The 21,445-nt window shown below is 45.5% G+C and overlaps 1 pseudogene; it reads right to left on the bottom strand.

Moving 5' to 3' along the window:
* Window positions 1-10,731: 10,731 nt before the first annotated feature.
* Window positions 10,732-12,403, bottom strand: LOC123059731 (protein STRICTOSIDINE SYNTHASE-LIKE 3-like; annotated as a pseudogene).
* Window positions 12,404-21,445: the final 9,042 nt, after the last annotated feature.

The following is a 21,445-nucleotide window of genomic DNA, read 5'->3' as shown; positions in this document are numbered from 1 at the left end:
CCTCAGTATATAAAGGATGGAGGAGGAGGAGGGCGGCCAAGGCCATTGGTGCGGCCAGGATGGGAGTCCTACTAGGACTCCAAGTCCTAGTAGGAGTCCATCAAGAGGGGAGGAAGGGAGAAGGAAGTGGAGGAGTAGGAAAGGTGGCCGGCCCCCTTTTCCCTAGTCCAATTCGGACCAAAGGGGAGGGGGGCGCAGCAGCCTTTTTTCCTCTTCCCACTAAAGCCCATCAAGGCCCATTACTTCTCCCGTAACTACCCGGTACTCCGAAAAATACCCGAATCACTCGGAACCTTTCCGATGTCCGAATATAGTCGTCCAATATATCGATCTTTACGTCTCGACCATTTCGAGACTCCTCGTCATGTCCCCGATCTCATCCGGGACTCCGAACTCCTTCGGTACATCAAAACTCATAAACTCATAATATAACTGTCATCGAAACCTTAAGCGTGCGGACCCTACAGTTCGAGAACAATGTAGACATGACCGAGACATGTCTCCGGTCAATAACCAATAGCGGGACCTGGATGCCCATATTGGCTCCTACATATTCTACGAAGATCTTTATCGGTCAGACCGCATAACAACATACGTTGTTCCCTTTGTCATCGGTATGTTACTTGCCCGAGATTCGATCGTCGGTATCCAATACCTAGTTCAATCTCGTTACCGGCAAGTCTCTTTACTCGTTCCGTAATACATCATCTCACAACTAACATATTAGTTGCAGTGCTTGCAAGGCTTATGTGATGTGCATTACCGAGAGGGCCCAGAGATACCTCTCCGACAATCGGAGTGACAAATCCTAATCTCGAAATACGCCAACCCAACATCTACCTTTGGAGACACCTGTAATGCTCCTTTATAATCACCCAGTTACGTTGTGACGTTTGGTAGCACCCAAAGTGTTCCTCCGGCAAACGGGAGTTGCATAATCTCATAGTCATAGGAACATGTATAAGTCATGAAGAAAGCAATAGCAACATACTAAACGATCGGGTGCTAAGCTAATGGAATGGGTCATGTCAATCAGATCATTCAACTAATGATGTGACCTCGTTAATCAAATAACAACTCTTTGTTCATGGTTTAGGAAACATAACCATCTTTGATTAACGAGCTAGTCTAGTAGAGGCATACTAGTGACACTCTGTTTGTCTATGTATTCACACATGTATTATGTTTCCGGTTAATACAATTCTAGCATGAATAATAAACATTTATCATGAAATAAGGAAATAAATAATAACTTTATTATTGCCTCTAGGGCATATTTCCTTCAGTCTCCCACTTGCACTAGAGTCAATAATCTAGATCACATCACCATGTGATTAACATCGATAGTTCACATCATCATGTGATTAACACCCATAGTTCACATCGTCATGTGACCAACACCCAAAGGGTTTACTAGATTCGGTAATCTAGTTCACATCGCTATGTGATTAACACCCAAAGAGTACTAAGGTGTGATCATGTTTTGTTTGTGAGAGAATCTTAGTCAACGGTCTTTCACATTCAGATCCGTTATGTATTTTGCAATTTCTATGTCTACAATGCTCTGCACGGAGCTACTCTAGCTAATTGCTCCCACTTTCAATATGTATCTAGATCGAGACTTAGAGTCATCCAGATCAGTGTCAAAACTTGCATCGACGTAACCTTTTACGACGAACCTTTTTGTCACGTCCATAATCGAGAAACATATCCTTATTTCACTAAGGATAATTCTGACCGCTGTCCAGTGATCTACTCCTAGATCACTATTGTACTCCCTTGCCAAATCAGTGCAGGGTATACAATAGATCTGGTATACAGCATGACATACTTTATAGAACCTATGGCCAAGGCATAGGGAATGACTTTCATTCTCTTTCTATCTTCTGCCGTGGTCGGGCTTTGAGTCTTACTCAACTTCACACCTTGTAATACAGGCAAGAACTCTTTCTTTGACTGCTCCATTTTGAACTACTTCAAAATCTTGTCAAGGTATGTACTCATTGGAAAAAACTTATCAAGCGTCTTGATCTATCTCTATAGATCTTGAAGCTCAATATGTACGCAGCTTTACCGAAGTCTTTCTTTGAAAAACTCCTTTCAAACACTCCTTTATGCTTTACAGAATAATTCTACATTATTTCCGATCAACAATATGTCATTCACATATACTTATCAGAAATGTTGTAGTGCTCCCACTCACTTTCTTGTAAATACAGGCTTCACCGCAAGTCTGTATAAAACTATATGCTTTGATCAACTTATCAAAGCGTATATTCCAACTCCGAGATGCTTGCACCAGTCCATAGATGGATCGCTGGAGCTTGCACATTTTGTTAGCACCTTTCGGATTGACAAAACCTTCTGTTGCATCATATACAACTCTTCTTTAATAAATCCATTAAGGAATGCCGTTTTGTTTATCCATTTGCCAGATTTCATAAAATGCGGCAATTACTAACATGATTCGGACAGACTCAAGCATAGATATGAGTGAGAAGCTCTCATCATAGTCAACACCTTGAACTTGTCGAAAACCTTTTGCGACAATTCTAGCTTTGTAGATAGTAACACTACTATCAGCGTCCGTCTTCCTCTTGAAGATCCATTTATTCTCAATTGCTTGCCGATCATCGGGCAAGTCAACCAAAGTCCAAACTTTGTTCTCATACATGGATCATATCTCAGATTTCATGGCCTCAAACCATTTTGCGGAATCTGGGCTCATCATCGCTTCCTCATAGTTCGTAGGTTCGTCATGGTCAAGTAACATGACCTCCAGAACAGGATTACCGTACCACTCTGGTGCGGATCTCACTCTGGTTTACCTACGAGATTCGGTAGTAACTTGATCTGAAGTTACATGATCATCATCATTAGCTTCCTCACTAATTGGTGTAGTAGTCACAAGAACAGATTTTTGTGATGAACTACTTTCCAATAAGGTAGAAGGTACAATTACCTTATCAAGTTTTCTACTTTCCTCCCACTCACTTCTTTCGAGAGAAACTCCTTCTCTAGAAAGGATCCATTATAAGCAACGAATGTCTTGCCTTAGGATCTGTGATAGAAGGTGTACCCAACAGTCTCCTTTGGGTATCCTATGAAGACATATTTCTCCGATTTGGGTTTGAGCTTATCAGGATGAAACTTTTTCTCATAAGCATCGCAATCCCAAACTTCAAGAAACGACAACTTTGGTTTCTTGCCAAACCATAGTTCATAAGGCGTCGTCTCGACGGATATAGATGGTGCCCCTTTTTTTAACGTGAATGCAACTGTCTCTAATGCATAACCCCAAAACGATAGTGGTAAATCGGTAAGAGACATCATAGATCGCACTATATCTAATAAAGTACGGTTATGACGTTTGGACACACCATTACACTATGGTGTTCCAGGTGGCGTGAGTAGTGAAACTATTTCACATTGTTTTAACTGAAGACCAAACTCGTAACTCAAATATTTTACCTCTGCGATCATATCGTAGAAACTTTTATTTTCTTGTCACGATGATTTTCCACTTCACTCTGAAATTCTTTAAACTGTTCAAGTGTTTCAGACTTATGTTTCATCAAGTAGATATCCCCATATCTGCTCAAATCATCTTGTGAAGGTCAGAAGATAATGATACCTGCTGTAAGCCTTAATATTCATCGAACCACATACATCAGTATGTATGATTTCCAACAAATCTGTTGTTTGCTTCATTGTTCCGGAGAACGGCGTTTTAGTCATCTTGCCCATAAGGCATGGTTCGCAAGCATCAAGTGATTCATAATCAAGTGATTCCAAAATCCCATCAACATGGAGTTTCTTCATGCGCTTTACACCAATATGACCTAAAGGGCAGTGCCACAAATAAGTTGCACTATCATTATTAACATCGCATCTTTTGGTTTCAATATTATGAATATGTGTATCATTAAGATCGAGATCCAATGAACTATTTTCATTGGGTGTGTAACCATATAAGGTTTTATTCATGTAAACAGAACAACAATTTATTCTTTTACTTAAATGAATAACCGTATTACAATAAACATGATCAAATCATATTCATGCTCAACGCAAACACCAAATAACACTTATTTAGGTTCAACACTAATCCCGAAAGTATAGGGAGTGTGTGATGATGATCATATCAATCTTGGAACCACTTCCAACACACATTGTCACTTCACCCTTAACTAGTCTCTGTTCATTCTGCAACTCCCGTTTCGAGTTACTATTCTTAGCAACTGAACTAGCATCAAATACTGAGGGGTTGCTATAAACACTAGTAAAGTACACATCAATAACATGTATATCAAATATACTTATGTTTACTTTGCCATCCTCCTTATCCGCCAATCACTTGGGGTAGTTCCGCTTCCAGTGACCAGTCCCTTTGCAGTAGAAGCACTTAGTCTCAGGCTTAGGATCAGACTTGGGCTTCTTCACTTGAGCAGCAACTTGCTTGCCGTTTTTCTTGAAGTTCCCCTTCTTCCCTTTGCCCTTTTTCTTGAAACTAGTGGTCTTGTCAACCATCAACACTTGATGTTTTTCTTGATTTCTACCTTCGTTGATTTCATCATCACGAAGAGCTTGGGAGTTGTTTCCGTTATCCCTTGCATATTATAGTTCATCACGAAGTTCTACTAACTTGGTGATGGTGACTAGAGAATTTTGTCAATCACTATCTTATCTGGAAGATTAACTCCCACTTGATTCAAGCGATTGTAGTACTCAGAGAATCTGGGCACATGCTCACTAGTTGAGCGATTCTCCTCCATCTTTTAGCTATAGAACTTGTTGGAGACTTCATATCTCTCAACTCGGGTATTTGCTTGAAATATTAACTTCAACTTCTGGAACATCTCATATGGTCCATGACGTTCAAAACGTCTTTGAAGTCCCGATTCTAAGCCATTAAGCATGGTGCACTAAACTATCAAGTAGTCATCATATTGAGCTAGCCAAACGTTCATAACGTCTGCATCTGCTCCTGCAATAGGTCTTTCACCTAGCGGTGCATCAAGGACATAATTCTTCTGTGCAGCAATGAGGATAAACCTCAGATCACGGATCCAATCCGCATCATTGCTACTAACATCTTTCAACACAATTTTCTCTAGGAACATATCAAAATAAACACAGGGAAGCAACAACACGAGCTATTGATCTACAACATAATTTGCAAAATACTACCAGGACTAAGTTCATGATAAATTTAAGTTCAATTTAATCATATTACTTAAGAACTCCCACTTAGATAGACATCCCTCTAATCCTCTAAGTGATCACGTGATCCAAATCAACTAAACCATGTCCGATCATCACGTGAGATGGAGTAGTTTCATTGGTGAACATCACTATGTTGATCATATCTACTATATGATTCACGCTCGACCTTTCGGTCTCCGTGTTCCGAGGCCATATCTGTATATGCTTGGCTCGTCAAGTATAACCTGAGTATTCCGCGTGTGCAACTGTTTTGCACCCGTTGTATTTGAACGTAGAGCCTATCACACCCGATCATCACGTGGTGTCTCAGCACGAAGAACTTTCGCAACGGTGCATACTCAGGGAGAACACTTCTTGATAATTTAGTGAGAGATCATCTTATAATGCTACCGTCAATCAAAGCAAGATAAGATGCATATAAAGGATAAACATCACATGCAATCAATATAAGTGATATGATATGGCCATCATCATCTTGTGCTTGTGATCTCCATCTCCGAAGCACCATCATGATCACCATCGTCACCGGCGCGACACCTTGATCTTCATCGTAGCATCGTTGTCGTCTCGCCAATCTTATGCTTCCACGACTATCACTACCGCTTAGTAATAAAGTAAAGCATTACATCACGATTGCATTGCATACAATAAAGCGACAACCATATGGCTCCTGCCAGTTGCCGATAACTTGGTTACAAAACATGATCATCTCATACAATAAAATTTAGCATCATGCCTTGACCATATCACATCACAACATGCCCTGCAAAAACAAGTTAGACGTCCTCTACTTTGTTGTTGCAAGTTTTACGTGGCTGCTACGGGCTTAAGCAAGAACTCATCTCACCTACGCATCAAAACCACAACGATAGTTTGTCAAATAGACTCCGTTTTAACCTTCTCAAGGACCGGGCGTAGTCACACTCGGTTCAACTAAAGTTGGAGAGACAGTCGCCCGCAAGCCATCTATGTGCAAAGCACGTCGAGGGAACCGGTCTCGCGTAAGCGTACGCGTAAGGTTGGTCCGGGTCGTCTCGTCCAACAATACCGCCGAACCAAAGTATGACATGCTGGTAGGTAGTATGACTTATATCGCCCACAACTCACTTGTGTTCTACTCGTGCAAATAACATCAAACCATAAAACCTAGGCTCTGATACCACTGTTGGGGAACGTAGTAATTTCAAAAAAATTCCTACGCACACGCAAGATCATGGTGATGCATAGCAACGAGGGGAGAGTATGATCTACGTACCCTTGTAGATCGCAACGGAAGCGTTGACACAACGTGGAGGAAGTAGTCGTGCGTCTTCTTCCCGATCCGACCGATCCAAGCACCGTTACTCCGGCACCTCCGAGTTCTTAGCACACGTTCAGCTCGATGACGATCCTCGGGCTCCGATCCAGCAAAGCGTCGAGGAAGAGTTCCGTCAGCACGACGGCGTGGTGACAATCTTGATGTTCTACCGACGCAGGGCTTCTCCTAAGAACTACAACGATATGACCGAGGTGGAATATGGTGGCAGGGGGCACCGCACACGGCTAAGGAACGATCTCAATGATCAATTGTGTGTCTATGGGGTGCCCCTTGCCTCAGTATATAAAGGATGAAGGAGGAGGAGGCCGGCCAAGGCCATTGGTGCGGCCAGGATGGGAGTCCTACTAGGACTCCAAGTCCTAGTAGGAGTCCATCAAGAGGGGAGGAAGGGAGAAGGAAGTGGAGGAGTAGGAAAGGTGGCCGGCCCCCTTTTCCCTAGTCCAATTCGGACCAAAGGGGAGGGGGGCGCAGCAGCCTTTTTTCCTCTTCCCACTAAAGCCCATCAAGGCCCATTACTTCTCCCGTAACTACCCGGTACTCCGAAAAATACCCGAATCACTCGGAACCTTTCCGATGTCCGAATATAGTCGTCCAATATATCGATCTTTACGTCTCGACAATTTCGAGACTCCTCGTCATGTCCCCGATCTCATCCGGGACTCCGAACTCCTTCGGTACATCAAAACTCATAAACTCATAATATAACTGTCATCGAAACCTTAAGCGTGCGGACCCTACGGTTCGAGAGCAATGTAGACATGACCGAGACACGTCTCCGGTCAATAACCAATAGCGGGACCTGGATGCCCATATTGGCTCCTACATATTCTACGAAGATCTTTATCGGTCAGACCGCATAACAACATACGTTGTTCCCTTTGTCATCGGTATGTTACTTGCCCGAGATTCGATCGTCGGTATCCAATACCTAGTTCAATCTCGTTACCGGCAAGTCTCTTTACTCGTTCCATAATACATCATCTCACAACTAACATATTAGTTGCAGTGCTTGCAAGGCTTATGTGATGTGCATTACCGAGAGGGCCCAGAGATACCTCTCCGACAATCGGAGTGACAAATCCTAATCTCGAAATACGCCAACCCAACATCTACCTTTGGAGACACCTGTAATGCTCCTTTATAATCACCCAGTTACGTTGTGACGTTTGGTAGCACCCAAAGTGTTCCTCCGGCAAACGGGAGTTGCATAATCTCATAGTCATGAAGAAAGCAATAGCAACATACTAAACGATCGGGTGCTAAGCTAATGGATTGGGTCATGTCAATCAGATCATTCAACTAATGATGTGACCTCGTTAATCAAATAACAACTCTTTGTTCATGGTTTAGGAAACATAACCATCTTTGATTAACGAGCTAGTCTAGTAGAGGCATACTAGTGACACTCTGTTTGTCTATGTATTCACACATGTATTATGTTTCCGGTTAATACAATTCTAGCATGAATAATAAACATTTATCATGAAATAAGGAAATAAATAATAACTTTATTATTGCCTTTAGGGCATATTTCCTTCAGAGCCCTCAAGTACTTTTGTCCATAGATCTTGATAATAGTTGTGCAGAATCATCTCACACACTCTGAGATGAGATCTTCACCAATGCGAACATAGCCATCAATGGCAATGACTAGGCATCCAAAAGCAAGAACTCACACGGCTACTATTATATTCAAAAATGGACTTTCACTTTCTACTCCCGCTGTGTTCCTTCTCGGTGCAAACCAAGCACCATGTCTCTCCATAGGCTTTGCAATGGTGGTAAATCGAGACCGATGCATCCTTTATCGACGCCCAAAAGAGTATGGGGGATAAACTGCATTCAAAGTAAAGGAATCCCTGACAAGACCATCATGACCCATGACTTGGTCTTGAGGAAGCAATCATCGACCTATCTGAGAAACACATCATGGCCTCCTAAAATCTTCGTCGGTGGCAACGATGGCACTCGCAAACTCAAAATCATTGTCGTCTTCCTCATACAACGAAGAATCATCGAAGATATTCTTCCATGACCACTTCACCTAAACATGGACAAATTTAATAGTTTATTTGAGACGTTTTATTTGTGAAAGATGAAAAAAATGCATAGGGGAATTTTTATAAACACGTTTTGTGCGGCATTTTTCATACACTACTGCAGAACAGGATACTAGTGGCAGGCGCAAAAAGCCTATTAATGATGAGCTTTGTTGTGATGGGCGTCCTCCATTGACCTCCTGGCACTGCTAGCCCCGCCACTGGTAATACTTATACCAGTGACGGGCAATAATACACATCTGCCACTGGAAAATTCCTTACCAGTGGCGGGCATATTTTCACATGCCACTGGTAGCCTCCCCCACGTAAATTAAAATATAATGCGGCAGCGGAAGATTTGTTGCCATTGCAACGTTTTGCACACAATACATGCATACTACATTGATGCCCATTAGAAATTGCAATATGCTGCAATATTATACTAATACCCATCCTTACATGCATGCATTTTGCTACCTTATCCACTAGATAGTATCATGACTAAGCATCACATAATTTAGCCATGGAACAGTACATACTAGGTTTAGCCAAAAGGATGTTCGATAGTCAAAAGGGACTATGTCTCAAAAAGTGATTGATAACTACTAACTAGTCCTCTCTTTGGATGTGTAAAATCCCTGCATGTCCATGGTGAAGCACATAGATCAACCTAGCTCCAATTTCCCGGTTGCATTCCCTCGGTATTCACCTCCACCCATTAACTAGGACGCATCCATCTGGTAGGGCTGCAGTCGAGTATGTGTCTCTGAAATTTTTCTTGTCATGGAAGATAAGTGTCATCTCACCATAGCCATCCATCACCTCAGGCACAACACATCTTGGGAGCTTCTATTGCAAGAACACAATAGTAACATATAGTAAGCACTATATTTAATTTATGAAGAGTACATGAAAAAGATGAAACTGGATACAATTCTTACCATGTATTGTTTTGAATGTTGGTCTTGTTAAAGACGTGCATTAGTGGCACATATGGTCCATCAATTTGTATGGAATTGTAAGTGTCCATAAGACACTCAATACCATCAACAAAGGAGATGAGATGATTATTATCCTCCCAAGTAAGAGGGGTGCCAACAGTATAATAAGTGTTGTCAACTATCTTCCGAGTTGTTTTTGGCGCTAGGAAGTAAGCTGTCCAAAAAAGTATGTTTAAGAAACTTACAGAGATGAAGCATTGAAATGTTGTTCAAGTCCACCAAGATGTCATCGTGATGAGAATCAGAAAATTTGCTAAAATCGGAGAGGATAATCATCCCTTCCTAAAATTTGTAAGTTTTGGCAATGCCCTCCAATTAGAACAATCAAAAGAGGTTCCTTTTTCGTTATGGATCGTTGTCTTGAAAGAGAAACCCTTTCTGGTATTGAGGTAGGCAGTGGTGGTAGTCCCTGATCATGCCGACCTTAAGGATCTTTAGGAGGTCGGGCCTTGGAAAACAGGCATGCCCTAAAGTTAATAAAAAGGAAGAAAGAACAAATTTACATTTGTCAAGCAAAACCCTTAATACATGCATACGATGTGGAAGAATACATAAAATATGTATACCGTCATCCATTTAAAGCCCTACAAAAGTGTGAAGTAGAAGCAATCAGTCTCCAATCCAGCATACTCGGCGTCAAGACCCTTAGTGTCGAAACAGTTGGGGCACTCCATAATACTGTGTACGCTCGCTTGAACTTACGTGTGACTTAGAACTTAGAACTTTGGACGCTTGGCGCGGCGCCACCTGGCTTCCTTTTTTCTCGTCCTTTTGAAGATAATTGATTTGTTATTTAAATCTGTTTATTTACTTTGCGTGACTAATTTACAAGGCGATCCTTCACAATATTTTGATGATAGTATGAATACACTGTCCCGATTTGGATAGTTTTTCTCTGCGTTTTGAACATAACTGAGTTTTTATTAAAATCTGTGTATTTATTTTGTGTGACTCATTTAAAAGGCAGTCCTTCACAATGTTTTTTGATGTTTTTTTTGACATCGTGAGGTTTTGATGCTAGTATGAACACGGTGTTCCAATTTGGAAAGCTCCGTACCACGAAAAGGTTTTAAAGATGGATAACAGTAACTATAGTCCAATAAAAAAGGAACAGGAAAACCAAAATCCATGTTATATCTGCTCTTCTCTACTTGCGTTTAACAACGCCTACGTGACGAAGCTCCACTGAACCCATGTAGAGTTTGCCATTATCTCTCTTCATGATCTTGGTCAGCCTGACTTTCTTTGGACCTCTCATCTCCTTGATTATCTTCTCATCGGCACCGACCCTCGATACGAGAAGATGGCTATCACGACTAAAGGGCAGCTCATTCTTCTCACAGTGCAACCCCACCCAACAGGGGCGGAGCTAGGACTGGGCCAGGCCCCGGGCCCTAGGCCTGCAATAGTAAGCTACAGTATGTCTACAGGGCCCAAAATGCTACACTGACCGAAGAACTTATTGTGCATGCCCCAGGCCCAGCCCCCCACCCAATAACCTCCCTTGTCCGGCCTCATGTTATCCGGGTAGCCAGGCAGGTCGGCGAAAGGCTCGGATGTGCCTACGTTGACCCCTCTGGTCCTGCGCCTTAGCAGCTTGCACAGACCGGTAGACGCAGCCACGAGGTGTGTCCGGTCGGTCGACGCCATTTGGGGACGTCATCCTAGCTTGGAGCACGGTGACATCCAATGTCTGTGGGTCGTACATCATGAGGCGGCCCGTCGAGTCCCCTGTCTTGGTGACCAGCCCATGTTGCGACCTCGCGAAGTTCATCGAGCTGTCGGTGAAGTAGACTTGGCCGGTACCTTGGTCGACGCCGACCTCGTTGGTGAAGCGGAGACGAAAACCATCAACCTGGTTGACCAGCACGGTCGCCTCCCCGCCGCCCGGCACTACCCGCATGAGCCCTTTGTCGCGTCGGCCACGTAGAGGTTGCCCGATTTCTGGTTGAACCACAGGCCGAGCGGGCCCGGGCCGCCGCAGTGGCTCTCAGTTTTAGTCTCCGGGCGGAACTTGGACGCCGTGCACGCCTCGCTATCGTAGTCAGGACAGCATAAGTCGTCTCGTCCAGCCCAGTTGGTGTGTGCGTGCTGTCCGAGACGCCCCTGTTGTAGAGGGGGCTAGGGGCCGTGGCACTGGGTGTCAAAGGCGACGCTCTCCGGCCCGCGGAGGAGTTGGCCCGGCAGCGGCAGGTGTTGGCTTCGGGAGGCGTCGAAGCTGGTGGCAGCTGCGGCTATGGAGCTGGGCATGAAGAGAAGGACGAGGATAACCAGGGTGACTGTGGCCTTGAAGAAACGGCTCATGCTGCACCCCATGCTAGTTTAGCTTGCTTCGCTAGCTCTTGGATCGATTTGGGGTTTCTTGGCTAGCACCTGCGCAGCTCTCGGTTGATTGTTGGTCTGGGTCTGATGGATTGCTCGATGGCACTGATCGATCGACAACTACCGGGCGCGTGGGATTCGTACGGTTTGAACGAAGACTGAGTCCGGGTTGAAGCAGAATAAACCATCCTGGTCGTGGTCGCTGAGTTCATCAACCATCGATCGTTGATAGGCGGTGGCAGCAGCCCGACCGGTCTGGCGATCATGGCAGACGACCACTGCGACGGCGACTGCACCGACGATCGTCCGTAAGCCTTCTGCTCTGCAGTTTTTCTGTACTCAGTCGGTTACACCTCTCCTCACGTATTACGGTTGGGAACATAGCTAACCGGTAAAGACCCACTCAGGAGGGGCCGGGTCAGCCTCAACGACGGGTTACAAAAGGAGCCCAGTAATATTCAAGGTAATAGTTATTAAGACTTGTAGAAGGCCTAAGCCCAGAGGCGGCTTAAAGCCTAATATTGTAAATCGCCGTGTAAGAAAAGACTTATAAAGAAAGGTATGTAAAGAAGTCACCGAGCCGGACACGTTTTATGAGCCGGCCGGGACTCTGTAGGCTGCCAGGCGTCAACCCGTGTATATAAGGGGACGACCCGGTGGCGACTTAGGGCAAGAAACAAGAGATCGATAACCAAGCCGCGAATTAGTCTTTTGGTGATCGAAACCTCAGCAATTTCAACACAACTAGACGTAGGCTTTTACCTTCATCGTAAGGGGCCGAACTAGTATAAAACCTCTCGTGTCCTTTGTCCCGATTAACCCTTTTAAGCTTCCTAGTTGCGATGACCCTACGACTAAATCTTTTTGCTAGGACATCTGCCGTGACAATTCCACGACATTTGGCGCCCACCGTGGGGCCAGCGCATGGTGGATTTGAGTTCTTGAAGGGCAACTTCGAAGGGCTCAAGGGATACATTGTGAGCCGGATAACCAAGAGTCGTCGCGGCAAGCTCTACATCAACGACGAAGGTTGGGGCCCTGAGGCCGGCTCAATTGAGTACGGGTACCGGGTCCCCTTCGGCGGGATTCATGTCTTCATTGGCCGGATCGGCGAATCGGGCCCTGAGCCGGACGTCTGCACCAACATCATAGAGACGGCTCAGCGCGCGAGGCCCGCCCGGGCCCGACCCGCCGTGAAGTGTGCCTTTGTGGGTTGCATCCATGGAGGTGAATACTCGGAAGGATCAGTGGATGGCGGTGAGACAGCCATCTGTTCCGACGCTACATCATCAACAGGCGGAACGGATTCTTTGTATCAGCTGCAGGATGGCATGCTTGGGGGTTGTTCCGATGGCTGCAGTATTCTGGACCCCTTTGAGCTGCCGAATCGAGCTGGAGTCTTCATGGCAGGCACTCAGCCCGGGCAAAACTCCACGGCTGCAGCAGCAACAACCACCGGGTCGGCAGCGGCCGGGTCAGGAGACCCCGCGCGCCCCCGGCTCAGATACTAATGGACCTACGGATAAGCTGACAGCTCTGTTGACAACCGTGGTGGAGCCGGCGGATAAAGTTCAGCATGACACGGAGGTGGCACGGGTACGCGAAGAGATGGCACAGGCCAAGGAAAACTTAGCAGCAGAAGAGGTCAGGATGGCCGCGGAGCGGGCGGCTTTGGACGCTCGTGCTCAGCAGCTTCAAGCGGAGACTTTTTGGCTCTCGGTGGATCTGAACGCGTCAAATGAGGTCATGAGGAGAAGGCATCAAAAAACTCAGTCACGTCTACCTCTGACGCTCGATCCTAGGAACCTTTTCCATACACCCGGGGCCGGTCCAAGTAACCTGCCGGAGGCAAATCGGATCACGACACCCGTAGCACCGGTTCAGCCGCGGGCCATGGAACCACCCCACATGTATACTGCTCCGCCTCATTATGCGCCAACACCACCGGGTCACTTCTCCAATCCTTTGAAAAACCTCATTGCTGCGTCGGCTCGTTTGGCGGCTCTCCCGATGGAAGGTGACTCTCCAACAGCAATCGAAACGCGAAGGGTGAGAGAACTTCTTCAGACGGCTCTGGGGCAGCAGGATGCATACTCTTACAGTCGAGACAGAATCCATTCAACCCCTCGCCCGAGCCGGAGCCCAAGCTACAGCAGGCATATAGACTCAGCTGATATGTCAAGCAACGCTCAACGCCGCAACCAACCGCGCAGGAATGAGCCGGTACAGGCTGGAGCCCTTAACTTAGCGGATCAGGAGAGGATTCGGCAAGACACTGAGCGGGCGTTTCAACTGGCAGCTGAGTAGGCGGCTTATCAAACTTTTCTGGCTTATCCAGCAACCTCTGTTGAGGCAGGAGTAGCCACAAGAACAGGAGGTGTCCCTTGCCTGGTGCCGGCCATACGTAATGAGCGCTTTCCAAAAGACTTCAAGGGGCCTCGTAAGGTGCCTAATTACATGGCCGACTTGCAGTCTGGGACTTGGATTGAGAGTTATGAGATGGCGATGGAGCTGTTGGAGGTCACCGATACAGCAATGGCTAAATATTTCACTATGATGTTGGATGGAATGGCTCGTACTTGGTTGAAAGGATTGCCCCCCAATTCCATCGGCTCATGGGCGGAATTAAAAACCCGGTTCATTCAGAACTTTAAAGACACATGCAAACAACATATGTCAATCGTGGACCTGACTAATTGTAAGCAAGAGGAAGGTGAGTCCATAACCCATTGGGTGCGCCGGGTCAAGGAGATAATACATTCATCTGATAAGATGGATGCCGGCTCGGCAGTCTTAATGTTGGAGAAAAATTGCTGTTTTGAATCTCTGAAGCAGAAGCTGGGGCGGCTCAAGCATGACTGCAATGACATGGGCCAGTTGATGGCGGCTCTGGTCAAGTATGCTGATTCTGATAGTACCAAGGACCCCGTGTCTGACAAAGAAAAAACAGGGAAGGGAAAGAAGAACGGCAACGGCAAGGGTCACCAGCATAACCCGGCAAATCAAGGAGGTAACAAATGTAAGGCTCACGAATTTGTGGCTAACACCAATGCACAGGGCAACAATCAACGGCGCAAGGGTAGACAACCCCCTCGGTCAGGCGGGTCAGGTCCCACCCTCGAGCAACTATTGAATGAACCTTGTCCAAGACACGGCACCCGGGAGAAGCCAGCCACCCATCTGTGGAAGGACTGTACAATTATGAAGGCATTTAAAAATTCAAACATGTTTGATGGAAGTCACGGGCCTGGCGGCGGTTCAGGCGGAGGCGGCTTTCATGGTCCGGGCACCGGTTTAGGTGGAGGTGGTTTTCACGGTCAGGGCCATACGGGTAACCAGGGAGGTTATAATCCACAACCCGGCCAAGGTAATCAGCAACAACCCAAAACAGTTGAATAGTGGGCAATACCATGTATTTACCACTAGTTTATGCAAGAGGGACCAGAAGCTTCATAAGAGGGTTGTCAATGTCGTTGAGCCGGTGATTCCATGTTATTTAATGTGGTCAGAACAGCCTATCGTGTGGAGCAGGGAAGATCATCCTCCCTGGGTTGACAATCCGGGTCACTTAGCCTTGGTAGTGGCACCTCAGGTTGGTGGATATAAATTCACTAAAGTGCTCATGGATGGAGGCAGTAGCATCAACATCCTCTACTATGAGACGTTTCGTTGGATGGGGTTGACTGATAAGAGTCTTAAGCAATCCAACACTATTTTTTACGGCGTTGTACCTGGCAAGTCAGCATACCCAGTTGGTAAGATTGAACTGGAAGTAGCCTTTGGGGATGAATATGATTTCAGAGCTGAGAAGTTAACTTTTGAGGTGGTTAAGATCAAAAGCCCATATCATGCTCTATTTGGATGGCCGGCTTACGCCAAGTTCATGGCTCGGCCGTGTTATGTATATCTACAGCTTAAGATGCCGGGTTATAAAGGCACCATTACGGTTCACGGAAGCCGGAAAATAGCCCTGGAATGTGAAGAAGGAGACGCTGCTTATGCTGAGTCTGTTTGTGCAACAGAGGAGTTAAAGTTTTATAAAGATAATGTTGACCCGGCAGACATGACGTCTTTAAAAAAGCCAACAACAGAGCATGAACCGATGTTGAAATTCAAGTCAGGTGATGACACCAAAATGGTTGATTTCGTGCCTGGCGACTCATCCAAGAAGTTCATCATCAGTGCCGACTTGGATCAAAATAGGAAAGTGCGCTCATCGAGTTCATTCGTGAGAACCGGGACATCTTTGCATGGAAACCTTCTGACATGCCAGGTGTCCCAAGAGAACTCGCTGAGCACACTCTTAATATTGATCCGAAGTTTAAGCCGGTCAGGCAGTTTCTGTTGGAAATGTGCCCTGGAGGCAATAATAAATTAGTTATTATTATATTTCCTTGTTCATGATAATCGTTTATTATCCATGCTAGAATTGTATTGATAGGAAACTCAGATACATGTGTGGATACATAGACAACACCATGTCCCTAGTAAGCCTCTAGTTGACTAGCTCGTTGATCAATAGATGGTTATGGTTTCCTGACCATGGACATTGTATGTCGTTGATAACGGGATCACATCATTAGGAGAATGATGTGATGGACAAGACCCAATCCTAAGCCAAGCACAAGATCATGAAGTTCGTATGTTAAAGCTTTTTAATGTCAAGTATCATTTCCTTAGACCATGAGATTGTGCAACTCCCTGATACCGTAGGAGTGCTTTGGGTGTGCCAAACGTCACAACGTAACTGGGTGGCTATAAAGGTACATTACAGGTATCTCCGAAAGTGTCTGTTGGGTTGGCACGAATCGAGACTGGGATTTGTCACTCCGTGTGACGAAGAGGTATCTCTGGGCCCACTCGGTAGGACATCATCATAATGTGCACAATGTGATCAAGGAGTTGATCACGGGATGATGTGTTACGGAACGAGTAAAGAGACTTGCCGGTAACGAGATTGAACAAGGTATCGGGATACCAACGTTCGAATCTCGGGCAAGTATCGTACCGCTAGACAAAGGGAATTGTATATGGGATTGATTAAGTCCTTGACATCGTGGTTCATCCGATGAGATCATCGTGGAACATGTGGTAGCCAACATGGGTATCTAGATCCCGCTGTTGGTTATTGACCGGAGAGTCATCTCGGTCATGTCTGCATGTCTCCCGAACCCGTAGGGTCTACACACTTAAGGTTCGGTGACGCTAGGGTTATAGAGATATTAGTATGCGGTAACTCAAAAGTTGTTCGGAGTCCCGGATGAGATCCCGGACGTCACGACGAGTTCCGGAATGGTCCGGAGGTAAAGAATTATATATAGGAAGTGCTATTTCGGCCATCGGGACAAGTTTCGGGGTAACCGGTATTGTACCGGGACCACCGAAAGGGTCCCGGGGGTCCACCGGGTGGGGCCACCTGCCCCGGGGGGGCACATGGGCTGTTGGGGGTGCGCCTTGGCCTATATGGGCCAATGGCACCAGCCCCAAGAGGCCCATGCGCCAAGAGAAGAGGGAAAGGAAGAGTCCTAAAAGGGGAAGGCACCTCCTAGGTGCCTTGGGGAGGATGGACTCCTCCCTTGGCCGCACCCTTCCTTGGAGGAAGGGACAAGGCTGCGCCCCCCCCCCCCTCTTCCTTGGCCCTATATATAGTGGGGGAAGGGAGGGCTGCAAGACCGGAGCCCTGGCGCCTCCCACTCCCTCCCATGACACATCTCCCTCCTCCCGCAGCGCTTGGCGAAGCCCTGTTGGAATCCCGCTACTTCCACCACCACGCCGTCGTGCTGCTGGATCTCCATCAACCTCTCCTTCCCCCTTGCTGGATCAAGAAGGAGGAGACGTCGCTGCTCCGTACGTGTGTTGAACGCGGAGGTGCCGTCCGTTCGGCGCTAGGATCATTGGTGATTTGGATCACGACGAGTACGACTCCATCAACCCCGTTCTCTTGAACGCTTCCGTGCGCGATCTACAAGGGTATGTAGATCCACTCCTCCCTCGTTGCTAGATGACTCCATAGATAGATGTTGGTGACACGTAGGAAAATTTTGAATTTATGCTACATTCCCCAACAGTGGCATCATGAGCTAGGTCTATGCGTAGTTTCTATGCACGAGTAGAACACAAAGTAGTTGTGGGCGTTGATTTTGTTCAATATGCTTGCCGTTACTAGTCTTATCTTGATTCGGCGGCATCGTGGGATGAAGCGGCCCGGACCGACCTTACACGTACTCTTACATGAGACTGGTTCCACCGACTGGCATGCACTAGTTGCATAAGGTGGCTAGCGGGTGTCTGTCTCTCCCACTTTAGTCGGATCGGATTCGATGAAAAGGGTCCTTATGAAGGGTAAATAGCAATTGGCATATCACGTTGTGGTTTTTGCGTAGGTAAGAAACGTTCTTGCTAGAAGCCCATAGCAGCCACGTAAAACATGCAAACAACAATTAGAGGACGTCTAACTTGTTTTTGCAGGGTATGCTATGTGATGTGTTATGGCCAAAAGGATGTGATGAATGATATATGTGATGTATGAGATTGATCATGTTCTTGTAATAGGAATCACGACTTGCATGTCGATGAGTATGACAATGGGCAGGAGCCATAGGAGTTGTCTTAATTTATTTATGACCTGCGTGTCAACATAAACGTCATGTAATTACTTTACTTTATTGCTAACCGTTAGCTGTAGTAGTAGAAGTAATAGTTGACGAGACAACTTCATGAAGACACGATGATGGAGATCATGGTGTCATGCCGGTGACAAGATGATCATGGAGCCCCAAGATGGAGATCAAAGGAGCTATATGATATTGGCCATATCATGTCGCTATTATTTGATTGCATGTGATGTTTATCATGTTTATGCATCTTATTTGCTTAGAACGACGGTAGTAAATAAGATGACCCCTCACTAAAATTTCAAGAAGGTGTTCCCCCTAACTGTGCACCGTTGCAAAAGTTCGTCGTTTCGAAGCACCACGTGATGATCGGGTGTGATAGATTCTTACATTCGAATACAACGGGTGTTGACGAGCCTAGCATGTACAGACATGGCCTCGGAACACATGCCAAACACTTAGGTTGACTTGACGAGCCTAGCATGTACAGACATGGCCTCGGAACACAAGAGACCGAAAGGTGGAGCATGAGTCGTATGGTAGATACGATCAACATGAAGATGTTCACCGATGTTGACTAGTCCGTCTCACGTGATGATCGGACACGGCCTAGTTGACTCGGATCATGTAATCACTTAGATGACTAGAGGGATGTCTATCTGAGTGGGAGTTCATAAGATGAACTTAATTATCCTGAACATAGTCAAAAGGATTTTGCAAATTATGTCATAGCTCGCGCTTTAGTTCTACTGTTTAGTTATGTTCCTAGAGAAATTTAGTTGAAAGTTGATAGTAGCAATTATGCGGACTAGGTCCGTAAACTGAGGATTGTCCTCATTGCTTCATAGAAGGCTTATGTCCTTAATGCACCGCTCAGTGTGCTGAACCTCGAACGTCGTCTGTGGATGTTGCGAACATCTGACATACACATTTTGATAACTACGTGATAGTTCAGTTAAACGGTTTAGAATTGAGGCACTGAAGACGGTTTTGAAACGTCATGAAACATATGAGATGTTTCGAGGGCTGAAATTGGGATTTCAGGCTCGTGCCCACGTCAAGAGGTATAAGACCTCCGACGATTTTCTTAGCCTGCAGACTAAGGGGAAAAGCTCAATTGTTGAGCTTGTGCTCAGATTGTCTGAGTACAACAATCATTTGAATCGAGTGGGAGTTGATCTTCCAGATGAGATAGTGATGTTTCTCCGAAGTCATTTCCACCAAGCTGCTAGAGCTTCGTGATGAACTATAATGTATCGGGGACATATATGATGATCCTTGAGATATTCGCGATGGTTGACACCACAAAAGTAGAAATCAAGAAGGAGCATCAATTGTTGATGGTTGGTGAAACCACTAGTTTCAAGAAGGGCAAGGGCAAAAAGGGATGCTTCATGAAATGGCAAATCAGCTACTGCTCTAGTGAAGAAACCCAAGGTTGAACCCAAACCCGAGACTAAGTGCTTTTGTAATAAGGGGAACAGCCACTGGAGCAGAATTACCCTAGATACTTGGTAGATGAGAAGGCTGGCAAGGTTGATAGAAGTATATTGGATATACATTGTGTTGATGTGTACTTTACTAGTACTCCTAGTAGCACCAGGGTATTAGATACCGGTTCGGTTGCTAAGTGTACGTAACTCGAAATAAAAGCTACGGAATAAACGGAGACTAGCTAAAAGGTGAGATGACGATATGTGTTGGAAGTATTTCCAAGGTTGATCAAATATCGTACGCTCCCTGCATTGTTGCATCTAGTGTGCTATGTAGGTGCACTAGAGGAACTGTTCGATCAAATCACCATTGATCTAATCGCAGCTCGTGGAGAGCTGGTTCATCGAGCCCCGATGAGAGAAGAGAACGAGCCCAACGCCGACAACCCAGTCGTGTTGTTTGGACACCCGATCGAGTCCCTGAGATCTGCCCCAACCGTCGGCCAAGGTGCTTCGATGACCCCAGAAGTGCTTCGTCGCCTCTTGGGAGCACACTCCAACGGGGTTGTGGCCAACAATCCCCGAGATGGTCATCATCGCTACCCCGAGCCTGCAGCCCCTCAACCCACTCCAGCTAATCCCGACAGTGAGACCAGAGGAGAAGCCTCGACATCCACAAGGCACGCCCGCTTGGATATGAACGAGGTAGACTAATTTACTCGATCAGTACCGAGCCTTAGTACGGCCACGCCCTGTATTTGTGTGTCGCCATGATTGAATGTTGTTTGCTTGAGCGCCTCGATTTTTTTTACCATGCTTGTGTACGTCGGTGAACGGTTGCATTTTACTTCGAGCGTACCAAAAACCAACCCCGGCCACACAAAGTTTGTGCTATGAGTAAGCTTTTTGGTTCCAACTAACAGGGAAGATATTTTCAAAAAAAACAACCCTTATCAAATCTCAAGGACGAGTTTTTTCTTAAGGGGGGTAGTGTTGTGACACCCCAAATTTTTGGCCTTGTTTTATTAATTAAAATTTTGCCAGGAAATTAAAACTTTTATTTTCTGGGCTCCCTTTTTATTTTTGAACCTTTTTCTCCCTTGTTATTATGGAGTTTTTCCCCAAAGTGAAAACTTTTCAAATATGTTTTTGGACTTGTTTAACCTCTCAAGAAAAACTCTTCTTTTATTAGTAGAACTAATTACATAATTAATTTGCTTGATCTTTATTTTCTTGAAAAATGGTTTTTTCAAGGTTATATGGCCATAATTGAACTACAACCATTTGATAAATTCACTTAAAATTCCAACCAAAATTTGGAGATGTCATGTGATGTTTTTAAATCACTTTTATGCAAAAATATCTTTTATTCATGTAATATTTTGAGCTCCGCATCAATTTTTCTTCTCTGGTCCAGAGTGCAATTTTGCACTGCAACCCATTTAAATATTTCCTTCTGGCCTCCACCAAAATTATGGGAAGTTGGTAGTAG

Source organism: Triticum aestivum, chromosome 1A, assembly GCF_018294505.1.
Source record: "Triticum aestivum cultivar Chinese Spring chromosome 1A, IWGSC CS RefSeq v2.1, whole genome shotgun sequence".
Classification (NCBI taxonomy): domain Eukaryota; kingdom Viridiplantae; phylum Streptophyta; class Magnoliopsida; order Poales; family Poaceae; genus Triticum; species Triticum aestivum.
The sequence above is the reverse complement of the archived record's forward strand: the minus strand, read 5'-3'. Positions and strand labels throughout refer to the sequence as shown.